This window comes from Bactrocera tryoni, chromosome 5 (assembly GCF_016617805.1).
Source record: "Bactrocera tryoni isolate S06 chromosome 5, CSIRO_BtryS06_freeze2, whole genome shotgun sequence".
In the NCBI taxonomy this organism is placed as follows: domain Eukaryota; kingdom Metazoa; phylum Arthropoda; class Insecta; order Diptera; family Tephritidae; genus Bactrocera; species Bactrocera tryoni.
The window spans coordinates 29,021,962-29,039,063 of NC_052503.1; the positions used below are offsets into that span (position 1 = coordinate 29,021,962).

At 36.4% G+C, this 17,102-nt stretch overlaps 1 protein-coding gene across 3 annotated transcripts in view; it reads right to left on the reverse strand.

Annotated features, from left to right (window-relative positions):
* LOC120776951 (dual specificity protein phosphatase 19) overlaps positions 1 to 17,102 on the reverse strand; it is a 181,590-nt gene that overhangs the window by 57,249 nt on the left and 107,239 nt on the right. For all 3 annotated transcript variants that reach the window (XR_005705471.1, XM_040108038.1, XM_040108040.1), the window contains one exon: positions 15,990 to 16,046. The gene's annotated coding sequence lies outside the window, so the exon portion shown is untranslated. The remainder of the gene's footprint in view (positions 1 to 15,989; positions 16,047 to 17,102) is intronic.

Below are 17,102 nucleotides of genomic sequence, written 5' to 3' on the forward strand. Positions count from 1 at the left end.
ATTGTCGCGCATTTATAGTAATTAATTACTCTAAATGATCGAGATTTTTTACGCCAGATTATAGCATGGCAGTCGAGTGTCGCATTGGCCGTGTAAATTGGAAAAGAAACTAACAAAATATAACAACAAGAAAGTGAGATAGTTTCATGGTTGGTTTGGTTAGGGGAATTTGTCAAAGGGGCACAGAAGAATAAGAATATGGTATTGCATGTAGATTATTTTCAAATTTGTCTGTGTAAATTAAAAACAAAAAAAAACCGAAAAAATTATTTTATATCGGGCTTTTAGAATGCTGAAGGCTAGAGCGAACCATTATATAAGCCATCCACACATATATACATGTCTTATTTTTGGACGCTGTAGAGGTTATTAGTTGTAAAAGATCTCAGCCCTTGATACCCTTTTTCTATCAAAGGTGAAATGACTTATTACCAAAATACTTAAGAGGCATTATGGGAAAATATGGATACCATTCACACATTTTTGAAAGAAATTTGACAAACATAATGGTGATTTTAAATCATCTAAGTTTATTTCAAAAATCAATTGAATATATTAATGAGCTTTTCAATCAGTGCGCCAATCTACAATGTGTATGTGCATAAGCTCGGCAGGGCAAATGCAAGAGATAACTTTAGTAAATTGTTATTATATCTTGATGAAACTTAGTATATTTAGTCCATGGCATTTAAAAAGTTCGGAATTGAAGATAAGCGGAATCGGGAAATTTCCTTGTAAAAAAGCCGAAGTTTATCGACTCAAGGAACTGCTTCTACGACGCTATGTCTGAACTTGATATCCCTGCAAAGCTAATACGACTGTGTAAGCTGACGTTGAGCACCACCAAAAGCTCCGTTAAGATCAGAAAGGACCTCTCCGAGCCGTATGATATCAATCGATGTTTCAGACAAGGAGACTCCCTACCGTGTAAAATGTTCAATATATTGCTGGAGAAAATAACACGAACTACAGAGCTAAATAATAATAGCCATAAGAGTGCACAGCTGCTGGCGTACCGAACGCAGAATAACTCTTGCCGACAGTTGCTTCTTAGGACTGAGTAGACAATTGAATAGGAAAATGCTCTCTCGACGAACAAAGACCAAACTCTCTTCCAAGTCCTGCTATATAGTGCGAAGGCACGGACAATTACTGATGAGTCGGCATTGGGAGTTTGCGAGAGAAAGGTTTTGCGGAAGATTTATGGTTCTTTGCCCATTGACAGGGACCGCAATCGATGGAACGATGGCCTGTATGAGATATACGGCGACATTGACAAAGTTCCGCGAATCAAGAGATAGTGGCTGTGCTGGATAGATCATGTTGTCCGGATGGATGAGAACACTCCAGCTTTGAAGGTATTTGATTCAGTACCCGCCGGTAGAATCAGAAGAAAAGGAAGACCACCACTACTTTGGAAAGATCAGGTGAAGAAGGACCTGGCTGCTCTTGGTATCTCGAATTGGCAATAAATAGCGAAAAGAAAAAACGGCTTAAGCGATGTTGTCAACTCGGCTAAAACCGCATAAGCGCTGCCTACGCCAGTAAGAAGAATCGAAAACCTATAGGATCCTATAACTAAGCTCTAAATAAAAATAAAAAAAATTTAGCATGGTATGAGGAATCATAGTAGAGAGTGGGCATGGGTCGCTCCCCAATATATTTAATTTGTATATCTCACAAACCACCGAAGATTTTTAAAGGAAACTTGCTAAGAAGAAGTCTTTCTAACAACTCTTATTTCGCAAGTGAAATCGCTTCGCTCTATGGGCTCCTGAAAGGTTTCAAGAAGATCCGACGTTTTCGAACCCAATTTTGCTCAGCCTATTTCTGGCTCAATGGATATGTAAACAAGCCAAATTGCTGCATTTGGGACGAAGAGCAACCTGAAAAGATTCAAGAGCTGATATTTTTCATCTAGAAAATACAACGGTTTCGTGTGGTTTATGGGCCAGTGGAATCATCGTTTTATATTTCTTCAAAAATGAAGCGGTGAGGACGCAACCTCAATGGCGACCGTTGTCGAACCATGATAACCGACTATTTGATAGTTGAAATAGAAGCTCATGATTTCGGTGAAATTTGGTTTCAACAAGACGGCGCCACTTCCCACACAACATATTAACCAATGGATTAATTGAGAGAACACTTCGGTGAGCAGATAATTTCACGTTTTGGGCCGGTCGATTAGCCACCAAGATCGTGTAATATCACACCGTTAGACTTTTTCCTGTGAGGATAAGTAAAGTCTAAAAGTCCGTTGGAACAAAACATCACGCGTGTCATTCGCCAGTTACAGGTCAAATGCTCGAATAAGTTATCGAAAATTGGGCTCAACGAATGGACCATCTGAGGCTAAGACGCGGCCAATATTTGAAAGAGATAATCTTCAAGAAATAAATTCCAATGAATGTTCATAATAAATATTACTAAAATTCACTCACTAAATTTGATATTTCTGTGTTTTTTCTTTAAAAAGTAGAGAACGTCGACTTCAACCTTTATACGTTATTGTCGAATAATATAGCTATACATTCCACAAATTCTATTGCAGAAGAGATATTATCATTAAGCCACAAAAAGGCAAAAGATGAAAACTAGTTAAAATTGCTTAACAAAATGTATTCGGGCAACTTATTAGCCAATCTGATTTATTTTTTAATCCATTATAACGACATATTTTCCAAATTCGTCCGAATACAATTGATACAAAATTAATTTGGAGTTCGTTAATGCTAATGAAGATGTTAATAGTTTCAATAGAATTGCAGTAATTTTCTGAAACACCCACGGCCTACGTCAACACTTGAATCTGCCCACTACGACAGCAGAGGTGATAAATATATTGAGTTGCGCGAAGTTAATTAATATGTGACATAGGCATTGTGTTAGCAAATTCAGTTAGTGAATACTTATGGTATACACATATAGTATATATGCATGTATATGAATACAAAATGATAATATGAGCATTACAAATAAATGCGTGGGTAGTTGTTTGTTTTGCGGTTTTATGACTTGGATAAGCTCGATGCAACTTCTAAAACCATTTCGTTGTTTCCAATCATACTTTTAGCGTTTTTTTTAGTGGCAGAAATGTCATCAAACGGCAAAGTTGCACCATATGGGTGCTTTTCGGTATGATTTATTCGTAGAAATTATATCATCGACAGAAATTAGTGCGTTGTGTTGATTGCAAAATTATTATGCTTCCCCCACTAAAATGCGCATTCTTATGGACGCATACTTTGCTAACCAAATAGCTATGTTTATTGACTTATAAGAGGGTGAACCGAAAAATACTTAACTTTACTGCTCAATGTCTCTAAAATGCAAGCGAAATTTACTTACGCGGTAGTACATTATTCTAGACGGCAAAATTTTAAAACTTCAGCCAAAATGGTCGCTTGGTTTTGTTTTGATCACGGGTGGAAGCAGGCGTGTACATGGTCTATACCAGAAACCAAGCAATAGTCAAACGAGTGAAATTCACCGGCGTACCTGCTCCGTAGAAAGCGAAGGCTGTTGCATCGAGCGCAAAGGTGGTCACCGTTTTCTGGTGTGATTCACAAGTTGTCATCTACATCGACTATCTGTAGAAGGGCAAAATGATCACGGGGCTCTATAATATCAAATTATTGGATCTATTCGATACTGAATTGTGAAAAACGTTTCTATTTTGGGAAGAAAAAATTGTTCAGCCTTCAATACCCAGTAGCTCATACCTTTGCCCTCACCATGTCCATTTTATTGGTTAAATTTGATTGTGAACTGCTCCCTCATCTATAGTATTCTCCAGATTTGGCATCTAACGTTTGAGGACTTATTTTTTTCGGATGGACTAAAGAAGTTGGGGTTAGCTAGGTAAAATCCATGAACCTAAACGCGATTATGTTGAAATATTTTTTTAAAAATTTTCATTCAACTTCTGTAGGCTATGTACTTAACGGCCCGCCCTTGTACACATTTAATGTATAGCCACTTGTGGGGATGATGTGAAATGCATGTAAATGCTCACTTTTATTTCGAGCTACACAATTTTAATGGGCTATTAAATGTAAATTCTGCTACATCGACTTTTAAAATCTAAATTTAATAAATTAGTTGTAAGATTTTGCATTCTTTCAGTACAACTACATGAATCAGAAAGAAACGTGTCGCACATTTGCTGGAATTGGCTGTTGCATCTATACATACATATAAACATGTGTATGTGTGTAGTAAAATGAGTCTCTTTGTGACATCAACATCGAAATTAATAGTCAATAAGGTCTTTAGACTTAAAGATCATTCAAAACTTTAACCAAAAGCGTGCTAGGTCTGATATTTTTCATCATCAGGTGATGTCTTTGAATTTTTTTTATAATGTTGTAACTATAATTGGATCAATGGTATACTTAAGCGAGTTACGGTGAACACTTACAACTTACACAGCAAGAAAAAAGCCAACTTACACAATCAGAAGAGCACACAATAATTTCAACACCATTCCTATAAAGCAAAGCGTTGTGTACACAATATTATAGTATAGTATATCCACTCTTAATGAATGTAGCGTGCCTAAAATATGTTACTACTAGAACTCAACTGGAGTTATGTGATATACAAATGCCCTTTTCTATAGCATGAGATCTAACCTGAACTAACATCAATTAAATTTTTTTAGTGAGTTCCACTAAGATATCATTAATGGTCCACTCTCGTGATCACTACATAGAACTGTATCTGATGTGGATAATTCTTAAGAGATGTTAAGGTTGCAGCTGATTGCTTACGACGCGAAAACTTTGTCTGACGTTTTTACAAAGGAAACGAAACTGAGCAACGTGACATCACGAACACAAGGATGAAGTGACCCAAAGCATTCAGTGAAGGTCGTGAAGTTGGTTCCACTTCTGTTAATGACGATGCCATTCGAAAAAGTTAAAGAAAGAGTTCTCGAAAATCGTCGTGTGGATATTTGAGAGGTGGTAGAAGATTTCCACATCTTTAAAGGATTGACTCAACACATTTTGCATATCAAGCGTGCCAATTTTAGTTTCGTACCAAGAAAACTGAATATTTTGAAAGAAATGTCGGATAGAAGACGCAAAATATGCATCATTACTGATGACTAGATATAGGGTTATAAATATAATGTCGAATTAGTTCAATAATCTAACGAATAGCGCTCCAAAATTGTGCAGAAATCGAAAACAACGAAATTAGCAGAAGGCAAAGAAGGATTTGTCCGGAAAGTAATAGCACTGATTTTCTTCCGCCGCCACTGTACTTCGGAGCGTGCGGGCATCGACTTGATTCGTTAGAGGGCGTTCCTAGCTAACGAACAACGAACAAGCGGCTGGTCAGTTGTCTCCGAGTACCTGGAGAGTCAGGATAAAAATTTTCGCACGACATGTTTCTGTAAGTGGTACAAGCCGAAAATGCAGCGTTCATTGGAGTAGATGTACGTGATTAAATTCTGTGTGAAACTCGGTAAATCTGCGACAGAGACGTTTAATATGATCAAGCAGGCTTACCTAGATGTTGCTTTAGCAAGAAGTCGTGTGTTTCGGGGGCACCAGACAAATACAATGATGCTCACTGTCTTTTTTGACATCAAAGGTATCGTCCACCATGAATTTGTTCCTCCTGGACAAACCGTCAACGAATTGTTTTACGTAGAAATCCTCAAGAGACTCAAACGAATGCCAATCGGGTCCGACAAGACATCGCAGCCGATAGGAAGTTGCACCACGACAACGCCCCGGATCACACTGCCTTTCTTGTGAACAGCTACCATACCTTCCACAGCCGTCCTACAGCCCAGATGTGGCCTCCGGACTTTTTTTTGGTTCCTTGCCTGAAAAGGCCGATGAAAGCCAAGCATTTTGAGACGACAGAGGGAATCCAAGCAGCATGTACCTCGGTTCTCAAGGCTATTAGGGAGAATGCCTTCCGCAACGCCTTCAATGGTTGTAAATCGCGCTGGTGGCGCTGCATCGACGCAGAAGAAGCGTATTTTGGAAGTTTTTAAAGAACTGTAACGATTGGTTCAATGATTTTTTTTTAATCGACTCAGTCCTATTACTTTCTTGACAAACCCTGTAATATCATTTAACGATGTTTTCATATATAAAATTTATTAATATTACCTCAAGTAAGGGGAGTAATTCAAACACCTGCAGTGCTGGTGGCTTTTTAAATAAATTGTGGATTATCTATTTTCTCGAAATTATTTAGTACTGTTTTTCGTGAGTTGCTTGAAACAGAGGAATGTTTTGATGCAGAATTTCTGGGACTAGGTGATACAGTTATACATAAGTTAGTAATCTAGATTTTCGAAATATTTGAAACTTCGACATCAATGAAGTGAAGCAACTAAAAATACGAAACAGTGCCGCACAATCGATACAAAGTCCAAAGTTAATTTGTTATAGAGAGCACGTAGAGTGGCTATTCTTTTCCAACCGCCTGACAACAATAAGCCTTTCTAATGACTCCTACCATAATAACTTAGCAGAAAATATTTGTACCTTCGCTGAATATACACACCTATGGACTTAAATGTGCATTGGCACACTGATTGTGTCATTTTTATCTAATGATATTGAACAAAACGCCGAAAACTATTACATTTGTGATAAGGGTACGCGAACAAGAGCCCCAAATTAACGATATACGCAAGTGAAATTTATTTATTTATAAATCGTTGACAAAACATTTACCAAGTTAGCAAGGAAACCGCTAGAATTGCACGAGAATATCTTTAATGTGCGCGAAAATTGATGACACTCTTATCGCAATGACGACTTTATTAATTTGCCAGAACAATATGGCTCCAATGTGCGTAAATTGGAATATGACGCGGTGTTTGAGACCATATGGGTTAACGGTACGAAGGCTAAATAAGGTAGCAGAACCTGCACAAGGACGCTGAAGGAGATTACAAACAATGTTTACAAAAATTAATATAGAAGTTGTAAAAATAAAAAGTAAATATCATGTATATACATACGAATGCACATTGTACTGTATATATAAATATATACATACATATGTATACCTATATGTAGTACATGTCAAGGTAAAACGCTACTTTAATGAGCAAACACATCTGCTGAACCAAAGCTGCGAGTCATATGACTTGAGTCTCAAGTAATTTTAGTATGCAAATACATATGTCTTTACATACAGATATATACATATATATATGTATGTACATATGTATATGCAAATGTCGACAATCGTCAACTAAAGCCATAATTCTATTTATTCAAGTGCATTCCAGCTGTTCTAGTAATTTATTGTATTTGCACTATGTACGAGGTATTTATCAGGTTCTTTGCAAAAAATAGTCCCAAAGAACGAAAAGCCAAATGAGAATAAATATCAAAGTCAATTTAAGTATGGTGGAGGTGAAACTTGGAATACACGCAGTGTGCTATCAAATTTTTTTTGTTGTTTGAGTACACTAAACGAGTTGGATTAAGACATATTAGAAGGCATAATGATAACTTATCAAGTTTGAAGCTATTAAAAGTGTTATTTGGCACATTCACATGACTCTCAGTCGCTGTCTGTTTTGGCAAACTTCAGCAAATGACACAGTTAAGTGAGTTCTCATTCGCCATTTGCAACTTTTTAAGAACTACACAGACAAAACACTGTAAGAAATGGCTAAATATTGGGTATATGTATGTATACACAGTATTTTTGGGTCTTGTTGGGATCGAACTTGCTCATAAAGTTACATGGTTAAATTATTACATCATAACAATTCCAGCAAATATCTTATTGGCGTGTTCCAGATAGCAAAACTGATGGGGTTCTTACAAGAATTGCGTTTTTTCTATGATAAAATTTCTGTCATCAAAATCATACTACATTCATTGGTCAAATATGTATATTAATTGCATATTCAGCTGACAGATCGAGAAGACGACAGGCAATGTCTAAAGCAGTACACCAGGGAAACAATGGAGCATTTCTTGTGCACTTGTCCCGCATTGGCAAGACTACGCTGTAAGCATATGGGGTCTCCACGGTATGATATATTGGAGCACTCACTATCGATAGGCTGCAGCGTCTGTTAAAATTCGCTTCAAGCGCAGGCATCCTAAAAGATGACTACTTCTCTTGGACCTAGCAATCGAGCTCCAACTGGTGTCGCAAAAGACCAAAACTGCTCTATGCATGGCTTATTGGCCTACCAGATTAACATAATCTAACCTAAACTTAGTCGAGCTTGTCTTTATTTGTGGTGATATTCTTGATTAACCGACAAATAAATGGTCCCTAGGACTAGTTCATTCACCTGCTATCTTCAGCTATTTAATAACACCTTTCTTTAAAGGGCCCTCTCTGAATATTTCGGCAAATAGTCAGGAGCTGATGAATTTACGAGAAGCTCTTCCATAACAGAAATACCCCCAGAACTTTGATTTGACTGCCCTTAGAATATCGCCGTTAAAATTAACTTTTTCTATAATTTCACATTTTGTTTAAGCTAGAATTAGAACCAACAAGGTTGAGTAAATTATAAAATCGCTAGCTTCGATGGCCGACAAAAGAAAAACACCACAGACGGACTGATAAAACATTTTTTATAGTAGTGGATCCAGCCACGTGTTGCTGTGGTATACATTTTATACTATTATTCATTTAATAAACTATTCAATACAGTGAAAATTTTATTTCCGAATAAAGGCGAAAACGTTTTTGTCGATATAAGAATCCAAGGGGTTCTTGAGGTTTAATTGTGAATATGTTCATACAAATAAATTTGATTGGAAAAAATAACAAACTTAAGGCAGCCTTTCTGTCCAGTTAATAGAGATGTCCGCTTAAAAGAACGTCCATTTAATAGAGCTTTCACTTTATATTTCATTTATGGATTGCTTTTATTATCCTATCTTCTAAGTTGGGTCGAACTGGACACAGTGTGCTAAATTTTTCTAAAATCCGTGCAGTAGTTTAGGAGTCCATCGCAGATATATGTTCAGATACTTTCAAGACATTTTCGGGAAATTAATTAACATTTCGTCGAATAGATGCTGGTCGTAAATGAAATTTCAATCCTCTATGTTTTTTGTGAGACTTTTGCAATTCCTAAACCTTAGACAATGAGCTGGACTTCATCAAATAACGTGGGTAGACTAATAGAAATGCTTCCCTTTAAGGTATAAAGAAGGATATGATAATGACGAACATTAATCATGTTCTCTTAGATAACATCTCTTTCAAAAATAGGGATATACTTTCCCGATTTTTGGTTGTCTCTGCTGATGATTTAGATAATAATCAGCCAACCTGTTCGACAGGTCCAATTAAAAAAATTGAAAAACTCCTTAGGTTTAGGTCTATAAAGAGGAGTGCTCCCTTGTATACATCTTGGTCCTAGTTTGAAATTCTTCATGTTCTAATAACTTTAAACTTTTACTGGCGGCCTAACTGAATTATTCGTACTTGATATCAAGAAACTTTAATGGGCAAAAGCTCAAACTCTAATTTAATGAGAGTAGCAAATCCGATTGCTTTGCATCTTACTGTTTCTGAAATAACCATTTGTAATCTTTTAAGCATTTAAAGATCAAAGACGTATCTAAGATTTTTTTTTAATATAAACTCGAGATCAAATTTGACCCGGACTAGTCCATATCAACTGCGCGTGATCGAAGAAAATATAGCAGCCGTAGCGAAAAGTGTACACGAAGACCGTGGAGAGTCGACTCGACGCCGTTCGTAGCAACTCGGACTCACGTATGGAATGACTTGGCGCATTTTACGTCGCGTTTTTAAATTGAAAGCGTACAAAATACAGCTTGTGCAAGAACAGAAGCCGCTCGACTTTCCCAAGCGACATAGCTTCGCTCTATGGGCTCTTGAAAAATTCCAAGAAGATCCGAACTTTTTAAGCCAAATTTTGTTCAGGCCCAGAAACAGTTTTGGGGCTCATTTCTGGCTCAATGGTTATGTAAACAAACAAAATTGCAGCATTTCGGACGAAGAGCAACCTGTAGAGATTAAAGTGCTGCTATTTCATCCACAAAAATAACGGTTTGAAGTGCTTTGTGGGCAGGTGGAATCATCGGTCTTTCAATGGATTTATAGAGAGAACACTTCGGTGAGCAGATAATTTCACGTTTTGGGCGGGTCGATTGGCTACCAAGATCGTGTGATATCACACCGTTAGACTTTTTCCTGTGGTGATATGTAAAGTCTAAAGTCTTTGTGTACAATCCCGCTTCGATTCAATCCGTGAAGCAAAACATCACGCATGTTATTCGCCAGTTACCAGTCTAAATGCTTGAATGAGTTATCGAAAATTAGGCTCAACGGATGGACCATCTGAGACGTAGCCGCAGCCAACATTTGAAAGAGATAATCTTCAAAAAATAAATACCAAATAATTTTCTTTCGAGTGATAATAAACATTTCTCCTTAAACTTGAAGTTTCTGTACTTTTTCTCTAAAAAAGTAGGGAAATGGAGCACCCTTTATAACTCAATACGGAAATCACCCATATTTGCATAACATAGTATGTAAGTATACACTATAGTACAAAACTTATTGCTGAAAATAACTGAAAGCTATCTCCAAGTGGCCACATCATACTTCCATTTATATTCCACACTCATCTTTAATATTTTTATTATTGTTGTTTGTATACTTATTTTCATACGCGTCAACATTTTTGCATATCAATATTTACATTGTGATTTGAGTACTCCCACTGAGGTGCAGAGGTAGGGACGTGGTGAGGGAGCATCAAATTTGCAGTCATATACAGTCATTAAGAATATTTACACTGCGATTTCGTTTTGCTGACTGATAAGCAATGCTGATACAACAAAGTAGATTAGATAAAATACTTAAGAGCTCGGAATGTTTTGCAGCAAAAGCCAGCAAGCTTGGTGAGCACATTTCAGCGCGAAACCGAATTCGTGGAAAATTATTTTAGCTCACACAAATGGTCATAAGTATGTATGGCGTACTTTTACAGCTTTTGTAAATAAAATGGCACGTTGATAACGGTGAGTGGCCGATAAGATAAAGGCAGAAGTGAGGTAAATAAGAACGCTAGGCATTAGCTGCCATAATTCAATTTTATTATTGTATTCCAAATTTGTTGTTTTTTACGCCAGTTCGGCTGGTGTTTTCCACAGAAATCGTGCATGTGGCTTTTCAAGGCTGTGTGCCATGGGTCTCTTTTAGGTATTCGCGTAAAAATCTAGTATGCGCTCAGCTACTTTCCCATACTCGATAAACATGATCTTTAGTACCGCAAAGTCAATGCTCAGCATGAGTGGTAGGCCTATACTGCACTTGAGAAGTGGCAGTTTCATTCATTCTTGCGCACAGAACGCAGCATAACCGAAACCCAGTAGGTATTCGTTGTCTTCAAGGTGCAATTCTTAATCCGATTTGTTTTTATATGGATGTAGTTACAAAGTAAGGAGATATGTGGCGCAGCTGATCCCATTTATAAATGACCACTGTTTGAAATTTGAGAGAGTATGTTGAAATCCTGTTTTGGAGAGTTTACGTATATCTCATCGAGAGTAAAAGTATTTGTGTAGTATAAAAGTTTCGCTACGGATCTAAAGATCACAGTAACATAGCCTCGGATTAAAAGCGATAACAACGAAAATATATGAGAAGAACTAAAATCGAAAAGATGAAGGTAGAAACTATCAATCTTTCTTATAAAACATCTTGAACATTTCCCTCGCTTTTACCAAAAGAAACAATTTAACATTTTCAAATATTATAGAATAACTTGTCGAAAGACCTCGTAAACAAAAGATCAGGGTCATCAACAGTTCGGGTTAAAATAAAGGTATTGTGGGCTTTTGATGGCTTTTTGTTTGAGGGACACCTTCCCTTTTAGATTTTATCTTTGGAATTTGAGATGACATGATAACAAAGTTTTCAGGGAATATTTTTTTTTTTTTGGTTGTAAATGAAATGAAATCGGAACAATGAGATATCCTTTGTTCTATGGGAAGCAGCATTATATTCATCTTATGTTCTCTACATCCTAACTTCCAAACCTGGCTTTATTACTGGCTTTATTACTAGCGAGTCGGTAAAGAATAATGTCCAATACAAAATTAGTCTTGTCTACATTTTTTTGGACTGAGTGAGCCATTGATAAGTATGAAGTAGTCTCAATCCAAAAGAAGTGGGTGATCCTTAGAATTTTGTTCCCACTCTGATTGTAGTATTTCCAAAACATGCGTTCTAAATGCATCAACCGCCTCTCCAGGAATCGAAAAACGTTGACCTCTTAATTTATTTTTTTACGTATGGAAAAAAGCCATTAGGTCCCAAGTCAGTATTATACAGTGGATGATTTATCAAATCGATGTTTTGAGTGTTCAAAATTGCAGTTGTTTCAGTCGTAGTCGTAATGAAGATTTGTGATTTGTTTTAGGTGGTTGGTGTTCCTAATTTTTCGAAAGACGACTGGCGTACAAATGGTTGCTGTTATTTTATTGATATGGTTGCGATAGTCCAGTTTTTACGAAAGAACAGGCAACCATTTGGCTGGAAGTGCTTTCTACGCCAAAAACTTCGGATCATCTAGAAACACCCATACAGTCAACTGCTATTTACTTTCGATCTCATATGCATAAATCCACGATTCATCACCTCTCACGATATCATAGACGTGCTTCGAAGCACCGATATCGTATTTTTTAACATTTCTCTCGACCAATCGACACGAGTTTGAATTGAGTTAGTGAGTGGAATCCAACGTGAACAAATTTTTTTTACAGTCAAATCTTTCTATAATATTGACTATTGACTGTCCCTCAACTGTCTATATTTGTCTCAATGTCACTATAGGTCACATGAAGACATGACAATATCAGTTTCTGCACAGCAACAATATTTTCCGGACTTCAACTAATTTTGAACGACCTTCACGAAATTTCTTTTGGAGTGATCTACGACCTCGATTGAATTCACCACTCCATCGATAAACACTGGCGCTTCATCGTGAAAAATTGACTTCAGTTCATCCATGCACTGAAGCTGAATTAATCCGATTGTATGTCAAAGCGTTCTGATTATGTAGAACATCATAAATGTCAAACAGACGTGAGTTGCCAGATGCAACATAACATGCTCTATCCTAAAGGTGTTCGACAACATGTTTACTGTTATAATTGAAGTGGGTCAGGAAGAGCAAATGGCTTGAAAAAATCAAGTTTTACACGCACCTCTTTTCTTTTGAGAGGGTAAAGAATGCAGTCGATACATATCCCAAACTTTATAGGACTTAAGATCGATACTCAAGCAAAAAATTTATAGTATCTTTCTCTCTGACCTCACGATACCTGCTAGCTTTACGAATCATTTACGTCTTCAGAATACTCGATGTCTAATGATAAGTCTGTTCTTTCAACTAATAAGCACAGAAAGAGTGCGAAGAAGGTACTACATACTACCTAGCTGTAAAAATTAATAATTTTGTATATGATTTTGAGAGAATACCTAATTTTGAGTTTTGCCTTTATCACAATCACTTTGAACAAAGTTGGTCTTTTGTGGGCATATTCCAAATTTATTCTACTGGGTATAAGAGTATGCAACATATGTAAGTATATGCAACAAGGACTCTTCGGCTACATATGGGTATGAAAGTACGAGTGACGAGTATGCGCAGGCAATGAAGCATTTGTGTTTAAGTGGGCACTGAAGTGTTTACTTTTGACTTTGTGGTCTGCTGAATCCTGTGTGTTGCATTTTCCTCAATTATAAAGAAATACATACATACAATGTACATATGGGCAAAAAAAGCATGAATGAAACGAGAGCTCACTAAGACGGTCGTCAGAAAAACAATAGAAAAAATAGGTAAATAAATAATTGTGGGAGAACTAATTTTTTAAAGACATTTTCTAAGTGTGTCTAATTGCTCGTTATTAAAACCAACAGCAAAGCGGCCAAACTAAATAAACTAAAAAAGAGCTGATTCTAAAACTCAGTGGGAGATCGAATATTTTATAACAAAAGCAAAAGCAAGAATGATGGAATACGGCGTCAAGATCTCAATTTAAGATGTGAATAAGAGTTGCGAAGCGAGGGTTTTGATTTTAAATGGAACCATGTTGAATTGTAAAAGAGTAAAAAAGTTAAATTAGATTGTGGATTGTGGCGCTTAGTTTTTTATGTACTTAACAAATATCACAGAAGACGAATAAATGCTAATTTTAGGAAGCTATTATGCAACTAAAAACAAAATTAAGGTATGAACCAGAAAAGGCAAGGATATTATGAAATATCATAGTGGAGACGAGGTTAAGTAAGGAAGAAACATAACATCTAAATATATTAGCGATGAATCTAAAATGGACTGGGTAGTAGGGATGTAGAAGAAGTACTAGACATAGAGAAAGTCTGTGCAGTTTTACTAAATAACTACGGGAGAATACAGGTCGCTACTATAAACGATAAAAATGTAGGAAGGCGTTAAGCTCAAGGCAAGCATGGTCAATTGAACATGAACATTTTCGGCGACAAAAAAGCAGACGAGATGGAAAAGTTAAGAGACTATTTAAACGAATTCGAAGCAGAGATGCCTGCTAGGAACCATCAAGGGGGTGCTCAATACAAAATAAATAGCTCAGAAATGATGGGAATCTGTAACCAAATGCAAGATAGCCAAGGAAATAAGACCTAAAGACGACAAGACAAGAACTAAGAGCTTGTTAAATGGATCCAGGAAAAGCATATATGAAAACTTAGAGTTGCCATAACGACTCATTGGTCATTAGGAGAACATACTTTAAAAATAGGAATGTTCTGTAACAATATTTGTTGCAGCTGAAACCTCGAAGGGAGTAAAGAAATGATTCTAAACCCGACAAAGAACAATCCATCAGGTACCAAATCTTGAATGTTAACTACAAAAATCTTAACGAAGATAAGTACATACTAGTTTCATTGAGGGCAATAAATGGTTTGAACACAAAGATGAAATGTGATAGCAAGATTTAAAGGCCTGACGATAGTGTATTAAAATGACGCATCTATTTATTGAGTCCGAGGAGGGCGCATTCCATCTACCACATATGAATAGCCCAAAAGTTATTTAGGTGTTATTGGGAAGGCTTGTGCTTAAAGCTTAACCTTAGAAGAGTCACAAAAGCAAGGACAGCATTAGGCGCCATCGAAATTAATTGGCGAACTATTTTCATAATATCAGGTCACACGCCATTTAAATTTTCAAGACTCTTTGATTGGTATATTCATATATAGTATACCAACATACCAACTGTAGGCTTTCTTCTTTTCCTACCCAAAGTATGAAAAAGAGAGATTTGAAGTAGAGGGTCTGATAAACGGTTGAGTGACGCCGGAGAATATAGTTCCTTACATGATGCAATCAGTATGGTCTGGTATAGAGTGAGAATGTGGGCAGCTATAGCTATGAAAGAGATAAGGAGGAAAGATTGGCAACGAAAACAAAGGATTAACCGGACTTAGGGCGAAAATGCGTGACTAAAGAGCTGAGCGGCTAAGCTTGGCCCCACGACTTAATGCCTAATGGCGGTCCCGTGGGCCGAATACAAGCAATGACGACGGAGTTCAAGGTTTAGTACATAGTCCGCAGGTCCTGCTTGGGCGTGGTCCCAAAGAAAATGCACCTTTAGCGGGCAATTAAAATCTATAAAGATTCCTCCTTCCAGAACAAAAAAAAAAAACACCTATATGCATAGCATCACTATATATGTATATCTAGTTGGCAAAGCAATATTCGGTTTCAAGGATTCAAAAATGTTATCTCATAGCAGTAGTCGTGAATATTTTAAGAAATAGTTAAGAAGAAGAGCATTTGGAGGTGAATCGAGAAGTTTTTCAAATGGTCAATCACAATAGATTGCGGAAATATAATACCAAAATTCTACTCGATAAATGTTTTAAAATCTGTGAGCTTATAAAAAATTGTGAGAAATCTCTTCAGCTTTCAATATAATTGATTTTGTATCACTTACCCCATTTGTGTAATCCAAAAATTAAACCATTTTCACTAATTTATTTAGCAATTTCGCCTGAAAAATAAAAATAAAAAAGTGAGCATATTATAAAGCAGGTCTTAAAAATTCCACTTGATCAAATTTGACTCGGTGTAAATATTTTTTTTTGGATTCGTAAAAAATCCTTTGATTTTCGTGTGAAGTTTGCTCTCTTTATGTCAATAAGTGTGTGTCTGATATTAGAAAAGTTTGACTGGCGTTGTAGAAGTGTTTAAAGGAGTTTACTTTATCACGAACATAAACATTTTAGTGTCAAAAAGAAGTCATTGAAGATCGTGAAACCATTGAAAACTTGCCTTCGCCTCTGTAAAAGACGATAGCATCGGTCAAGTTTTTTATAAGAACAGTGCTTGAATATCGTCATGTTGACATCAAACAGAGCAATGGATCTCAACATCTCTTATGGATCGACTCAACACATTTTTGTTAAAGTTTTGAGTATGAAGCATGTCAAAGCTAAACTCGTACCAAAATACCTGAATCTTTTGCAAAAACAACGTCAAGTAGAGCTCGCAAAATAGATGATTGACGAGGCAGCTAATGGCCCCACAATTATCAAAAGTATAATTACTGTTGAACTGACGTTTGTGTATGAATATGACATCAAAATTGTCCAACAATTTGGAGAATGATGCTTTGAAAATGAACCAATAAGTCGAAACCGAAAAAACCAAAATTCGTTGGAGGCACTAAAGGCCATGCCAGTCGAGGCTTAGAACAAGTGCGTGGAAAATTGCAATAAGCGTTGACAAGCTGATATTTATTCAAAAGTCATTTTTAAAGACAACAATAAAATTTTAAATAAAATACGTGAAAATGTAGTTTTTCCTCTCAGTCCGGGTCAATTTTGATCAAGTGGTATACAATAGAATTAAAAGTTTTTGTAATCATAAAGTTTGTAGAAATTTTGAAAATGTTGGCAATAAATATAAATGTAAATAAAAACCGTTATTTTTTCTTTTTTCAAACCTTCAACATTAAAAAATAAAAGTTTTTTGCCCGCAACAGTATACATATATCTAAATAAATAGTGACACATTCTGTTATATTGCTGTTGTTGTGCTCTTTATC